The sequence below is a fragment of the Triticum urartu genome, chromosome 7A, assembly GCF_056163025.1.
Source record: "Triticum urartu cultivar PI428250 chromosome 7A, HENAU_Tu73, whole genome shotgun sequence".
Lineage (NCBI taxonomy): Eukaryota > Viridiplantae > Streptophyta > Magnoliopsida > Poales > Poaceae > Triticum > Triticum urartu.
Window position 1 is genome coordinate 608744062 of NC_141879.1, and position 15868 is coordinate 608759929.

The window sequence follows — 15868 nt, forward strand, 5'->3', positions numbered from 1 at the left end:
GCACTAGCTTCACACTGCCTCTCAACCAACTAGTCATTTTTGTCAAAGCTGCGTCCCATGGCTCCAAAGCTATTTCGTCCCTCTCCGGTGTTCGGGTCCTAATCGAGGATGTTCCCCCAGCACTCCATTCCACTTCTTTCCTCGTGGCCTTTGGAGCCCTCATTGGCAAGCCCATTGAGGTTGATCTCGAGTCTCTGGTAGTTCTGGGTCTTGCCTGGCTCAGGGTCTGGTGCGTGGACAACCTGTGCGTGCGAGGCTCGGCGGACGGCTTTCCGTCCTCTGGTGGTTTTCCTCTCTGGGTTCAGGTGGAGGGCGCGAGCGGCGTGGCTTCGCCTCCACCTCTGCCCCGGTGCCCGGCACCCTCCAAGGACGATGATTGTCTCCCTGACAACTCCAACCAAGGCATTGATCCACGGTTCACTCAGTCTGAATGGGACGATCTGGCTTCCGACGAACGTGATCTTTTCAAGGAGAACACTCCGGTGGATGGTGGTCAGAAGGACACGACCGGGAGTGTGGTCAAGGGGGATGTCGTGCCCCCTGGCACGAGTGACACGCCTATCTTCAGGGCTTGCTCCAACCTTCCTACCCGCCCGTCGTCGCTCTCGCTCTCTGGGATTGAAGATCCTCCCCCCGCTGGTCCTACCTCCAAGAAGAGGAAGAAGTCGTCTGTCAAGAAGTTCTCTTCTCGCAGCTGAGCCTCGGCGGGCTCGAAGCATTCGGCGGCGGGTCTGTTCCGTAGGGTTGATGCTGACCTGGGGGCGGCCTCAGGCCCCTCTTCAGCTATGGCGTCTCCTTGCGGTGTCCGGCCCTCACCCGTCCATTCCCCTGCTTCTACGGCCCGCAAGAGCGACATGATGTCCAACTCTAGGGAGTGGGTGGCTGACCGTGCAGTGCAGCATGCTGCGGCCAAGGATCTGCCTTGTCCAGGTACGCCTTCCATCTGGTCCCCAACCCAGCCTGCCTTTGTTTCCCCTATCCGTTTGGTTCTTCCTTCGCGTTCGAATGAGCATGTTCTGCGTGTCCTCTCGGACGTGGGTATCTCTATTGACTCTAGCTTTCACTACAAAAAAAAGACACATCCGTGACATTTTGGGCCGAACGAATTTTTTTTTCTATCATACATATGACACTTCTATGATGATAATTGTGACAAAACCCGGTATCATCATAGATGTGGTGGGCTCCTACGTCTATGACAAAAAATCATGACAGAAAATGGGCTTTTCATCCCGGGCGGGCCGGAGACGCCGCTGCATGACATTCTTTGGGCCGTCCATGACGAAAAAAACCATGGTAGAAGCGAGGGCGAGGAAAATTTCGGGGAGTTCCCGGTTACGGTGGGAGGTCGGGGGCCGAGCGATGCACGCTTCTCTCGTACACGTACGCGCGTGTGTGCGAGGCGTTGGCTCTAACTGAACCCGAGCGAGGCGTTGGGCTCTAATTGAACCCAAGCGAGGCGTTGGGCTCTAACTGAACGCGTTACTAAACCCGAGCGATCGATCGATGGCTATTAACTGAACCCGATCGAGCGATTCCTTCGCTACTATTGCTAACTGAAGCCGATCAATGTTGCCTCTATATGAACAGTGAGCGTTGCGAGGGGGGGTTGTATGAATAGTTCCCGGTGGGGGTGGATGAACAGGACCCCGTGGTGTTGCCTCTGGATGAACAGGACGCCGATCGATCGAGCCGGTTGGGGCTGGATGAACAGGACCCCGTGGAGGGCTGGATGAACAGGAGCACCCCGTGGAGGGCTGGATGAACAGTAGACGGTGGAGGGTAGGATGAACAGTAGCCCATGGAGGGGTGGTTGAACAGGAGCCCATGGAGAGGGCTGGTTGAATAGTAGCCGGTGGAGTAGCGCACGGTGGAGGCTGGTTGAACAGGAGCCCGTGGATGAACAGTCGCAGGTGGAGGCTGGAGGAGGTCGACGGTGGATGAACAGTAGCTCGTGGAGGCTGGAGGGGGTCGATGGTGGAGATGAACAGTATCCCGTGGAGTCCCGTTTTGCGGTACGCCACACCCCTCCCTATGAACAGGACCCCCGTTTCGACCGTAGCGCTCCAACACAAGCCTGTTTCGTCCGCTTTGCGGTACGCCACACCCCTCCCGATCAACAGGACCCCCGTTTCGACCGTAGGAGGTCCGTTTCCTCCGTTTTGCGGTACGCCAAACCCCTCCCGATCAACAGGATCCGGTTTCAAATGTGGCCGGTCGAACACAAGGCCGTTTCCTCCGTTTTGCGGTACGCCAGGCCTCGTTTCCATCACCTGTTCCGTCCAAGCCCCCCCGATGAACACGACCACGCATTCCGTTGCCTCCCCATGAACACGACGCATTCCGTTGCCTCCCCATGAACATGACGACGACGCTATTTCTCCGTTCTGACCCAGCCATGTACACAAGCCCTGGCCTTATGTATGCGCGAGTAGGCGTTCGAGACCCCACCCGTATGTACATATACGTGGCCGTATTTTCTTTCTTGCACCCTGGCCGCCTCTACTACGGCACGTGCGCGCCTCTACATCCACCAGTATATATGTACGTACACGTTCGCGACCAGAATAACAACGCTACGTACACTTCGACCAGGTGGGTCCCGACTGTCAGGCACTTCCTTGCGTGCGAAAATGTAGCTGGTGGGTCTGTGACGCCCGGATAATTAAGCTACAGTGATCCCCCGCTAATGATGACACGTCACCTCGGTTAGTGTTGATAAACCCTAGATAATTCAAAGCCGAAACAAATTCAAAATTTAATTACAGGAAAACAATAAAAGTTTTCAAACATTAAAATAAAAATGTTTGGTTTGTGCCGAATATTACAAGGATAATTATAGTAAAGAGAACAAATTTTTATAAAATGACTACATGATTTAAAATGAAATAAAACAGGATAGAAGATAAATAACAGAAAGAAAATACAAAAACAGAAAACAAAGCTAAACAAAAAAAAAGAAAGAAGAAGAAGAACCCCCCCCCTAGCAGGCCACCAGGCCGGCCCACCAGCCGTGCCCATATCCCCCACTGCTCTCGAAACCCTAGAGCCCCACCCCACTTCCCCCCACGATCCCACCCTCTCCCTCCAGCGCCGTCACAGGAGAGGGTGCATGACCCCATCGCTCTCCCCACTCTCCCCTCGTTCTCTTCCCCCACCCGAGGACCCGATCTGGATCGGGGCGCTCGCCCCCCGCCCGATCCCGGTGACCCCGACGCCCATCGCCACCACCACGCCGTCGCTTCACTGTCCCCGACGTCGTCGCGTGCCACCGCTCCGACCGCACCACCGGCGCCCTTCCGCCTCCTCGAGCCCGCATCGCCACCCCCTGGAGGATGACCTTGCCGGACGTCCTCGCAGGCCTGCCTCTTCCTCCTCGCCGGCCTGCACCTCGTCACCACGTCGCTGTCGTCTCCGTCTCCTCCCCGCGCCCCCTGCCCCGATCCCTGCATCCCGCAGTGAGCCCCGACTCCTCCCCTCCTCTGTCTCACGCGCTCACCGCGGCCGGGTCGCGCCCTGGCCACGCGTGGCGCTCCGTCCGGTCATGCCACTTCGCGCGCACCCCCTCGCTCCGCCTACGCCCGGGGCCGCGCCTTCCCCGCATGGCCTCGTCGGCCTCACGCGTCCCCACTGGCCGCTCGTCGGCTCCCGCACCGCCACCTTGCACTGCTGCCGTCCTGCTCGCCCGCGACGGCCGCGCCCCGCTCCCCTCCAAGCGAGCCCCGTCACCGCTCCCGTTGTTGCTTCGGCATCGCTTCGGCCTCCAGCGGCCGCCCGTGCATCACCGCGGCTCCCGCCCCGTTCCGCGCCTCGCCGGCAACCACCCCGGCGCCAGCCACAACGCCCGCACACCGGCGCCCATTCGGGCTAGCGCCCGCGCACCCGTTAAACCACCCTGTGTGGCCCCTAGGGCCGATGACAAGTGGGGCCCGCCCCAGAACGTTTAATAAAAAAAATATTTAAAAAAAACTAAATAAAAATAAAAATATTAATTAATTAATTAATTAACTTAATTAATCCTAATTAGATTAGCCTAATTAACTAGTTTCACCTAATTAACTTTGATTAATTAACTAACAGTGAATGACATGCGGGACCCACACATCAGTTGACCCAGTCAACGCCCTGTTGACTGCTGGCGTCATGCTGATGTCATGATGACGTCAGCATGAACTATTCTGGATAATGTTGTTTTAAAATAAGTAAATAAATTCTAAAAATAATTAAAACTTTAGAAAATTAATATAAAATAAACCGTAGCTCAGATGGATAAACTTTGTACATGAAAGTTGCTCAGAACGACGAGACGAATCCGGATTCGCAGCCTGTTCCTCCTCCACGAATCCCTAGCATAGCGAACACGCAACTTTCCCCCTCCGGTTCATCTGTCCGAAAACGCGAAACACCGGGAATACTTTCCCGGATGTTTCCCCCTTCACCGGTACCACCTCGTACCGCGTTAGTGGCACACCTAGCATCACGCCTTGTCTTGTCATGCATTTGTTTGTGATATATTTATTGTTTCTTCCCCCTCTTCTCTCGCTAGACACCGAGACCGACGCCGCTGCTACCCAGTACGACTACGGTGTTGACGACCCCTCTCTCTTGCAAGAGCAACCAGGCAAGCCCCCTCTTTGATCACCAGATATCGCCTACTCTTCTCTCTACTGCTTGCATTAGAGTAGTGTAGCATGTTACTGCTTTCCGTTAATCCTATCCTGTTGCATAGCCTGTCCTTGTTACTACTATTGTTACCATTACCTGCTATCCTACTGCTTAGTATAGGATGCTAGAGTTCCATCAGTGGCCCTACACTCTTGTCCGTCTGCCATGCTATACTACTGGGCCGTGATCACTTCGGGAGGTGATCACGGGCATATACTATATACTTTACACAGTAACATTACTTATGATACTGTTCGGAGATGGGGGCTAAAGGGGCAAGTGGTTCCATCCCGGTAGAGGTGGGCCTGAGTTCCCGACGACCCCTGACTGTTACTTTGAGGCGGAGCGACAGGGCAGGTTGAGACCACCTAGGAGAGAGGTGGGCCTGGCCCTGGTCGGCGTCCGTGGTTATTTCAGAATAACACGTTTAACGAGATCTTGGTATTTGATCTGAGTCTGGGTACTGGCCTATACACACTAACCATCTACGGCGGGACAGTTATGGGCACTCGACGTCGTGGTATCAGCCGAAGCCTTCGTGACGTCAGCGACTGAGTGGCGCGCGCCGGATTGGACCATAAGCCTGCTCTTGTATTAAGGGGGCTAGTTCTGCTTCCGGCCGCGTTCGCAACATGCAGGTGTGCAAAGGGCGATGGGCCCAGACCCCTGCGCCATAGTATTTAGATCGGCGTGCTGACCTCTCTGTTGTGCCTAGGTAGGGCTGCGACGTGTTGATCTTCCGAGGCCGGGCATGACCCAGGAAAGTGTGTCCGGCCAAATGGGATCGAGCGTGTTGGGTTATGTGGAGCACCCCTGCAGGAAAGTTAAACTATTCGAATAGCCGTGATCTTCGGTAAAAGGACGACTTGGAGTTGTACCTTGACCTTATGACAACTAGAACCGGATACTTAATAAAACACACCCTTCCAAGTGCCAGATACAACCGGTGGTCGCTCTCTCACAGGGCGACGAGGGGAGGATCATCGGTTAGGATTATGCTACACGATGCTACTTGGAGGTCTTCAGTCTACTCTCTTCTACAAGCTGCAAGATGAGGCTGCCAGAAGCGTAGTCTTCGGAAGGACTAGCTATCCCCCCTTATCCCAGCTTTCTGCAGTTCAGTCCACATATAATAGCCTTATTCCAGTTGATACCAATGCATACATATGTAGTGTAGCTCCTTGCTTGCGAGTACTTTGGATGAGTACTCACGGTTGCTTTCTCCCTCTTTTCCCCCTATCCCTTCTACCTGGTTGTCGCAACCAGATGTTGGAGCCTAGAAGCCAGACGCCACCTTCGACGACGACTCCTACTACACTGGAGGTGCCTACTGCTATGTGCTGCCCGCTGACGATGACCAGGAGTAGTTAGGAGGATCCCAGGCAGGAGGCCTGCGCCTCCTTCGATCTGTATCCCAGTTTGTGCTAGCCTTCTTAAGGCAAACTTGTTTAACTTATGTCTGTACTCAGATATTGTTGCTTCCGCTGACTCGTCTATGATCGAGCTCTTGTATTCGAGCCCTCGAGGCCCCTGGCTTGTAATATGATACTTGTATGACTTATTTTATTTGTAGAGTTGTGTTGTGATATCTTCCCGTGAGTCCCTGATCTTGATCGTACACGTTTGCGTGTATGATTAGTGTACGATTGAATCGGGGGCGTCACAGGGTCCCGGCAGTCAGGGGGGCGAAATATGGTGGCCCGTCCGGTGGGTTCCCGCTGTCAGGTGGAGGAATAATTATTTTTCACGTAATAAGGAGGCACTTCCTTGCTGCGGCCGTGGACCCAGCTGTCAGCCTCTCCACGTACAGTCCACGTCCGATGGAAGCCGTTCCTTGACCATGTTGACCATGCCGCGCCGAGAGCACTAGGGCGGTGGACGATGGCGAGGCATAGGAAGGGGACGACGCGGAGTCGGGGAAGACGCCGCAGTGGATGCCCACGCGTAGAGGAGTACGAGGGTTCACTGGTTCGCTGCGGTGTGAGGCTGCCATCGCCGCAGAATAACAATGGGTGTGGGTGAGTAGAGGGATGGCCTGGCCAGCGGTGGGAGTAGTAGGGGGCGGTGAGGCCTCCGCCGCATCGTAGCCGGCCACGGGAGGCATGATCACGGGGCACGATCGGCGCTGGTTTGGGCGGCTGGAGCAAGAAGACCAGAAGTTGAAGAAGCACTACGGCCGTTGGATGGACATTGTACGGTCACTGGAGCTAGAATCGTGCATATTGACTAAGTTGACAAAGCCCTCCGTCCCCGTCAACTTAGCAGACTAAGGCATAGCCTAGTGGTGGGAAGGGGCTGATGCCTTCCCACCCACCCAGGTTCAAGGCATGGTACTTGCAATTTGGGTTTGTTGCACCAATTATACTGTATGGGGTTCCCTTACAGTCTTTCTGTCAAAAAACTTAGTAGGCCCACAAGTCAGCCTGCCACTATACTGGGTCCCAGCTAACAGGGGGGTATTCATTTTTTTGTGCGTAATAAGGAGGCACTTCCTTGCGTGGAAGATATAGCTGGTGGGTCCGAGCTGTCAGCGGCGGTAACGTTTTTTCACAAAATACAGAGGCCTTTTCGGTGGGTCCCTGATGTGAGGTGGAGGAATCATTATTTTGCGTGTAATAAGGATGCATTTCCTTGCGTGCAGCTGTGGACCCAGCTATCGGCCTCTCCACGTAAAGTCCACTTCAGATGCATGTCGGTCGTTGACCACGTTGACCAGGCCGCGCCAAGAGCACCAGGGCGGTGGACGACGGCGAGGCCTAGGAAGGGAACGACAAGGAGGCAGGGAAGACTCGGCAGTTGTTTCCCACGCAGAGGGGAGTACGACTGTACGAGGGTTTACTGGTTCGTCTCCTGTCGCCGGAGAATAACAGCAGGTGTGGGTGAGTAGAGGGATGGCTAGGCCAGTGATGGGAGTACGATGGGGCGGTGAGGCCTGCACGGTAGCAGAGCCGGCCGCGGGGAGGAGGGAGCAGGCAGTCCCGCCGGCGCTAGTTTGAGTGGTTGGAGCAGGAAGAGCAGAGATTGAAGAAGCACAACGGGCGTTGGATGGCCATCCAACAGTCACTGCTTGTGCGTCAACCTTTTTTAGGAAAGCCTCAAATCTATGGAAAACAGCATACACCCCATCTTCCATTATTTCTAATAATTTACAACCCATTTGCTAATTATTAAGGTTTTTTTGGAGCCCATATTCTTTTTGTTAGCATTATAGCCCATATTGTGGCCACGGTTCAAAAATTATATGAAATTTTGCATATTTCGGTGCGGTCCGAACTGTTTTTAATCCCGAAATTTCGACTCACATTCAAACTGATTTTAAATATAAATGTATATCAATATAAAATCCAACAAATTCTCCGCGCATAAAAATTAATGTAATTTCAAATCTCGAAATGAAAAAAATATATTAATTGCCGGTTTGATGTGTTTTAAAAATGTACATCCCATTTCTCATTACTGATGGGCCATTTTCTCGGCCAGCCGAATGAAAGCTCTCCTCGTCTTGAAAGATTTGCAGCCCAACCGGCCTGACAAAGCGACTTACTTGGCAAATCACAAAAAAACTGGGTTGTGGCTGTGGACCCAGCTGTCAGCCTCTCCACGTACAGTACTCTTCCGATGGAATGTCATTGACCATGTTGACCACGCCGCGCCGAGAGCACCAAGGCGGTGGACGACGGCGAGGCCTAGGAAGGGGACGACGTGGAGCCGAGGAAGACGGGGCAGTGGATGCCCATGCGGAGAGGAGTACGAGGGTTCACTGGTTCGGCTGCGGTGTGAGGCTGCCGTCGCCGCAGGGCCTGGCTAGCGGTGGGAGTAGTAGGGGGCGATGAGGCCTCATCGGCAGCACAGCCAGCCACTGGAGGCCGGAGCAAGCGGTGTTCCCGGCGTTGGTTTGGGTGGCTGGTGCAAGAAGAGCAGCGATTGAAGAAGCAGCAGGACCGTTCGATTCAAATCCAACGGTTACTGCTGCTAGAATTGTTGACTAAGTTGACAAGCCCTGCGTACGCGTCAACTTAGTAGGACCATAGGTCAGCCTCCCAACCAGTGCGCCCCAGATGTCAGTGGGAGGAATCATTTTTTCGCGTAATAAGGAGGTAGTTGATTGCGTGTGGCTAGGCCAGCGGAGGGAGTAGGGTGGGCCGGGGAAGCCTGCGCGGCATCACAGTGGGCCACAAGAGAAAGGAGCAAGCAGTCCCGCCGGCGGTAGTTTAGGCGGCTGGAGCAGGAAGATCAGAGATTGACGAAGCACGTCGGCCGTTGGATGGACATCCAACACTAACTGTTGCTAGAATCGTGTGTTCACTGAGAAAGCCTTGCGTAAACAAGTCAGCCTCGAAATCTGTGGCGTGTACATCCCATTTGCTATTATTTTTATAATTTTTACTCATTTTCTAATTCATATGGAATTTATTGCAGCCCGTTTTCCATTTTTAGAATTGCTGGCCATTTTCTGGTCAGTACCAGGGTCAAAAAATTAACTAAATATGTGGGAAATTTTGAAAATTCGCAAATTTTTGCTGGGGAACGAAATATTCTGAATCCAAAAATTAATAGCCATACTAAAACAAATTTAAAAATAAATTAGTACTATGTCATGTTAAATCCAATGAAATACGTGAAGAACAAAAACAAAAACTTATATCCCATTTTCTATAATTTTTTTGGAATTTTCAACCCCTTTTGATATTACTTTTAACAGACATTGACCATACTCTTAAGCCAGGCCAGAATGCATCCCTCCTCCTCTTGAAAGATTTGCAGCCCAGTAATTCGGAGAAAACAAATAGGCCTAGCTTGGGCATTCTTCAAAAAGAAATACTGGGCTACATATTTTCCCAAAGAACTGGTGCATGAGCATTTAGCTTTATTTATTTATTTACTTATTTATGTTTAGGGGACCATGAGCATGTACATGGGCCGGATTCATGTGAGAGCCTCCCTTCCAGTTAATTATGGGCTTCTCTATTGGGCCTTGATCAGTGGGCTGCATGTTATCAACAAGTGGAAAATGTGTTCCGAGTGTCAAAAAAATGTGTTCCGTACGATAAATAGTATGCGCTACGTATGGTACGGGGCACTAAAGGATCGAACCATGCAACGACTTCCAAAACATTGTGTTTGTCGTTCTAACAAGACATTTATTGAACCAACAGACAAAATATACTGCTGATTGTACATTGAAAATAGCAGCAGCAACAACCAGGGCTGGGGGTGCAACAGAAGCAGTAAGCAGGCCAGAAGAGTGAAGATGCAGCTCTCTCTTCCAAACCAAACATCAGCCATCATTACAAAAGGGCTACCAAAAAAGAACAAGTGTATGCATCAAACTAAATAAAGATCCTACTACACCAAGTGTACGCATCTAACTAACTAGCTCAGTTAGACGTTACTATTTTTTTTCGAAACGGAGGCAAAAGAATTGCCTCGTCGATTAATTACGAAGAAGAGAATTGCCCGGTTAGTCTTCCGAAAACCGGGCTAAAACCGAAGACATTACTATTTATTAAGCTGCAGTGGAGTCGCAGATGCAGAGGAGTGGGAAACTTCACTGGTTCGGGTGTGCGGCAGCACAGCCGCGGTGCCACCCACGGGAGACGGGAGCAAGAACAGAGGTTGAAGAAGGAGCACGGCTGTTGGATTAACATCCAATGGTCTAGCTGCTAGAATCGTTTGTTGATTAAGTTGACAAAGCCATGCATACACGTCCGCTTAGTAGGCTCATAAGTCAGTCACCAAATCTGACGGGTCCCAGCTGTCAACGGGATGAATAATTTTTTTCGCAAAACAAGGAGGCACTTCCTTCCATGCAAAGATACAGCCGGTGGGTCCCAGCTGTCAGGTGGAGGAAACGTTTTTTCAGCTTAATAAGGAGGAACTTGCCTTGCGTGCGACCATGGACCTCGTGGGTCCCAGGCGTCAGGCTCTCCATTTAAATTCCTCTTCCGATGACTCTCGTTTGTTGACCACGCCGCACCGAACGCAGCGAGGCAGTGGATGACGGCGAGGCCCCGGACGGGAACGACTCGGAGATGGGAAAACGCGACAGTGGAGTCGCAGATTGAGAGGAGGAGAAGGGTTATAACTGGTTCTGTTGCGGTGTGGGGCTGTAGTTTGTGGAGAATAACAGGAGGTGTCGAGGGGTGGAGGGATAGCCTGGCCGACGATGGGGTAGCGCTTCGCAGCGATGCGTGCTAAGCAGAGCCGCTAGCCACCGGAGGCCGGACCAGGCGGTCCCGGCGACGCTGGAGGAAGAAGATGAGAGATTGAAGGTGCATGCCGGCCGTTGGATATAAATCCAATGGCTGTGGATGACACAATCATTTGTTGACCAAGTTGACAACGCCCTGCGTAGGCTTCGACCTATTGGCCCACATGCCAGCCTGCAAAAATGTGCCATATATTTAACCCATGTTTTCTAGAATGTACAGTCCATTTGCTGGGCTGGGCCGGGTGAACAAATAATTTCGCGTCAATTGGAACCAACAAATAAGATCCAAATAATAAGTACAACAAAGATGCCTACACATCTCATTGATTACCAGCTTGCAAGATTTAGAACCAACAAATAAGATCCAAATAATAAGTACAACAAAGATGCCTACACATCTCACTGATTCCCAGCTTGCAAGATTCAGAACCAACCCATTAGAGCCTTTTGATAAAGTGAATATCGGGATTAAGTCCATCTTGGCTAGCCATGTCATACAATCGAAGAACTTGGTGAATGCTCTTGACCGTCGCAACATCTGTAGTTGAGTATTCCTATTTGCACAGCATGTTTGCACAGCACAAACAAGGATACAGGAGAGCATGATTTCGCTTTAATAGTGGCCTCCTTGAACTCAACCTCCAGCTCTACTTGGATGAGGTCTGCCTGGAGTTCCACGATTCAATTCATGCGCCTTTTTTCTGCAGTTCACCTAAAATGAAGCAAAGATTGCATCATTCAGCTAGCAAGAAGTACTTGCTCTTGTGAGCTGGCAGGTTCTTCTTTAGTAGTTGCACTAAAATTGAGGAATATTAAGGTTGGCTGTCCGGCTCATGTAAGGTGCAACTATAATTTTCTTATCCTTTTGTGCAGTTCCACTAAAATAAAGTGCCATTGTGGTGACATTGACGGCTCCATCTTGCAAAGGATAATAAATTGTTGCACAAGATTACCAGCAGAACTTGACGGAGATTTTGGAAACTCCAGTCACCATTTTGTGCAGTTCCACCAAAATTGCGAGATGTTGCCCACGTGACATTTTAGTTGAACTTCAGAAGACACTCATTGCAAAAAAAAGTGTTTTGTGGAGTTCACCAAAAGGTCACAATAGCAACAAGGTGAAATGGATATCCCTATCTACACAAAAAGATAGAAAGTAAACAGTTGTTGGTCAATAAGAATATATGAAACATATACAAAATGAAAAGAAGCATCTTAATTATGTTCATGGCAATCACCCAAGGACAGTAGAAATTTTAAAACGTCAGCAATGCTTCATGTTACCAGAAGCATTACGATCAACAATGAGATTCCTCAAATATGGGGTTACTTTAATGGTGGCATTGCTTGCTTACCAGACACAGTAAATCAACAGCAGCTAAAGAGTTGGTTTAAGGGCATGGGACCGTGGGGACACCAGGACACTCAGCAGCGTAAAGGAGGAACTTACTTATCATACTGGGGAAAACAGCAGGAGTGCCATTGTACTATGTGAGGGCAACAAATCTAATCTTGGAGACCTTTTACTATGTGAGGGCAGAAATTCTAATCCTTGAGACCTTTTACTATGTGAGGGCAGCAAATCTAATCCTGGAGACCTTTTACTATGTGAGGGCAGCAAATATAATCCTGAGACCTTTTACTATGTGAGGGCAGCAAATCTAATCCTGGAGACCTTTTACTATGTGATGGCAGCAAATCTAATCCTGGACATACTCTGTTGACTTGTCCACCAGCCGCCACTTTCTATCCTTTTTTCAACCAATAATAGATCTATTCCTTATCCAGTTTGTACTGCATTTTCCCATTATTTCCCTTTTCAACCAAGAGACCTGTTGGGTATCCGGTCTCTACTACTTTCACCATATTATTTCCTCTTTGAATCAAGTCCTAGATTCATGCTACAACTTTCCCCCCTTTCTTTGTTGTTTGAACAAAGCCCTAGATTCGAATGCATGAAGCAGCTTTACCTCTAATAATACTAAAAATTTAGGTGGCTTTGGAAGAGCTGATGGGAGTAGAAAAAGATGCACATGCAGACACGTGGGGAGCTGGGGCAGTAGAGCAAGGCCGCTTTCGAAGAACTTATACCTGAGGGTCGCCGGGATGTCGGTGGCGGTAGGTCGGATCTGCGGACAATACGGCAGGGAGGAAGAAGGGTCGGAGGACCTCCCGAGTCGGCCATGTGTCGGAGAGAACGACATGGGTAGAGGATCGGGCCCTTACGGCAGCTGTGGGTTTCCTCCCTCGGTGGTGATGACCGCGTGAATGATGCACCTTTTAGTCCTCTACACACACCGGCCAAAGGGATCCGTCCGGATCTGTGACCAACAGTGAGCAGAGAGAAAATGTCGCTACCGCTATCTTGTTTATATCTGGAGAGGATGAGAGAATGAAGAGAGCAACCCTAGTAAAGCAAGCGCTCAGGCCCCTACGTCCATATATAGTGGAGTGATTATCCTTTTTTATCTCCACAACAAGCGTTTCAATTTGTGTACGTGGCATTAAAGAAAAGAAACTCTCTATTTAAGGTGATGACTGTACAACTGCTACTTACTACTAGTAGTACTACAGTATTGTTCACTTGTGCTCCCCGCCCCTCCATTCATTGAACAACCCCACGGGTGAATAAACATACAGTAAGTACTGTATTTATATAGAACGAACAAGCTCGAACTATTTTCGCGTAGTTAAAAGTTGAGGGCAGGGCTTTTCTCGGGCAGTACCCGTGGCAGTTTTCGGGTAGGGCTAGAAGACTATTTTATTTAAAAAAAACTTTGAGACGGCCACATAGCATGGAGCCGACCCCAATGATTTTAAGCTTACAGGCACGGTACACGCTATCCTAGACTACTATACACATGAAACTGCCACACGAGCGTCCGGGCTGCGCTTGGCTCTTCGCCTCATCGGGAAGTCGAACAATGATGGAATACTACTGCACTGGAGGAGTACTACAGTACGCTTCTAGCATTCTAACACCGATTGAACTACTGCATGTCCACCTCGTGCGGGAGGGAGAGCGTGTAGAGAAAGCTTCTCCTAGTCTTCCCAGCCACCACGCTCATGGGCGAGGGAGGGATGCTCCTGCCTTTGTGTGTATGACAGGTGGGCCCTACAGGTGTGTGGCCAACCTGTCATACAGCCAAAGGGAGGTGCAGTTAAGTCCACGAGGGAGAGGATAATCAAACTTCTCATTGATGTACGAGTTGACGCGACACATTAAAGCACTTCACTCGATATATTTCAATAATTTGCGTGTGTGACTCCCAGATGCAGAGGCCGGGGGTCATCATCCTCCTTTTCCAGAAAAAACCAGACGCGTGTGTGAGAGGACGAGTGCGTGCATGCACCTCTTGTCCTCCTGTATAACGTACTACTAAACTCAGAGTACAAGTTTTTGTGGGTGGCACGATGGTGCGTGCGAGAAGTCCCGAGAGATAGGTTTAATGCATTAATTGCAATGCATGCATGCATAAAGTACATGCATTGGTCAATTTTCTCTTAATACTTGCATGCAATGATTTAATTCACCTTGGAATCTGAACATGTGTTGGGGACAACCAAATTGAGCCTTATAAAATGGAAAAACTAAAATTTTGAGATAAGGCCTATAAAAGCGGAAAGGAGGGAGTGGAAAAAGAAGTACTCCATTCGGAAATAGTGCCGCACTTTGAAACTAGAACCTTCAATAAATTTTGAGCTTGCGTCTCGTCACATTCCAAATTACTCCACGCTATATTGAATTGCAAACCTGTTCACACCGATCACAACCTAAATGGTTTCCCACGTAGGAGCATATTAGTACTCGGTTATAAATACTAGTATGCCAAGATGACTGCACATTCCTCCTCAACTCCTCATCCACAAAAACAAACAAGTCATTTAGCATCCTTCCCTTGAGTCTGCCATGGCCAGCGTGAGTTCTGGGTCGAGAGATTGCCACCAGGGAGAGGCGAGCATGGAAGCAGAAGCACGAGAGATGTCCCACCTTGCTGCGAGAGCAGCCGACATGTCCCGCCGTGCGGAAGTAGCAGCACAGAGGTCCCGCCGCGCCGCTGAAGCAGCACGGAGGTCCCGCCATGCCGTCGATGCAGCAGACTGGTCCGGCCGCGCCACGGAAGCAGCAGAGATGTCCCGCCACGCCACGAATGCAGCAGAGATGTCCCTCCGCGCCGCGCCGTCCTGGGAAAATTTCTTGCGGGCAGGCGACGACTGTTACAGGTGCATGCATGCGATCGTCCATAGCTAGATGGATCATATCTCTGGCTCGGCGAGGTTGTAGGACGACATGATAGCCTCATTTGAACAGGCTACCGGCGTCATCCGTCAACTAAGGGAGGGCAATGAGAGGCTCTGGGCCGAGCGTGACCTGCTGAGGGAGAAGATCGTCCGAAGTGCAGACTTGCAGGAGGAGACTAGTGCCTTGTTGAAGAAACTTATGGACGGGAATGACATGCTCCGCAACGAGCACCAAAGGCTGGTGGAGGAATCCGTGGATGTTCTCAAGCAGCGTCTTGAGGACACGAAAGAGCTCATCGCCGCTCTCCGCGGAGACTAGTTTCCTGGTTTCTTTTGATGTAATAATCGGTTTTGGATGTGGATTGTGTCATCAGTTGTGAAATGTTGGGTTCTAGCGCAGATGTTTGGCCTTTGTTGGCCTCTTAGGATGTTGCGATTTCAATCTGGTAGCTTTTAGTCATTCGTGTTAGGCTGGAGTTGTGCTGAACTTCTTGTGAATTGTGGTGGTTTTCAGTAATGAAAATCGGAAGGGGCAAGCCCTTCTTTGATCAAAAAAAATTTAATCGTCCTTATATATTCATCAGTCTTGCTATAAGTCGCAGTAGATGCTATATAGGTCCGTCGGATCTTACATCAAGATCCGTGCTTTTAGATTTTCTTTTTTCTCTCTTAAATCTCAGTCGAGTGAGACATAGCCACATCATTAAACAGAGGCTCGGGCGCCATTGATGGAGACCTTGGGAGAGAGGT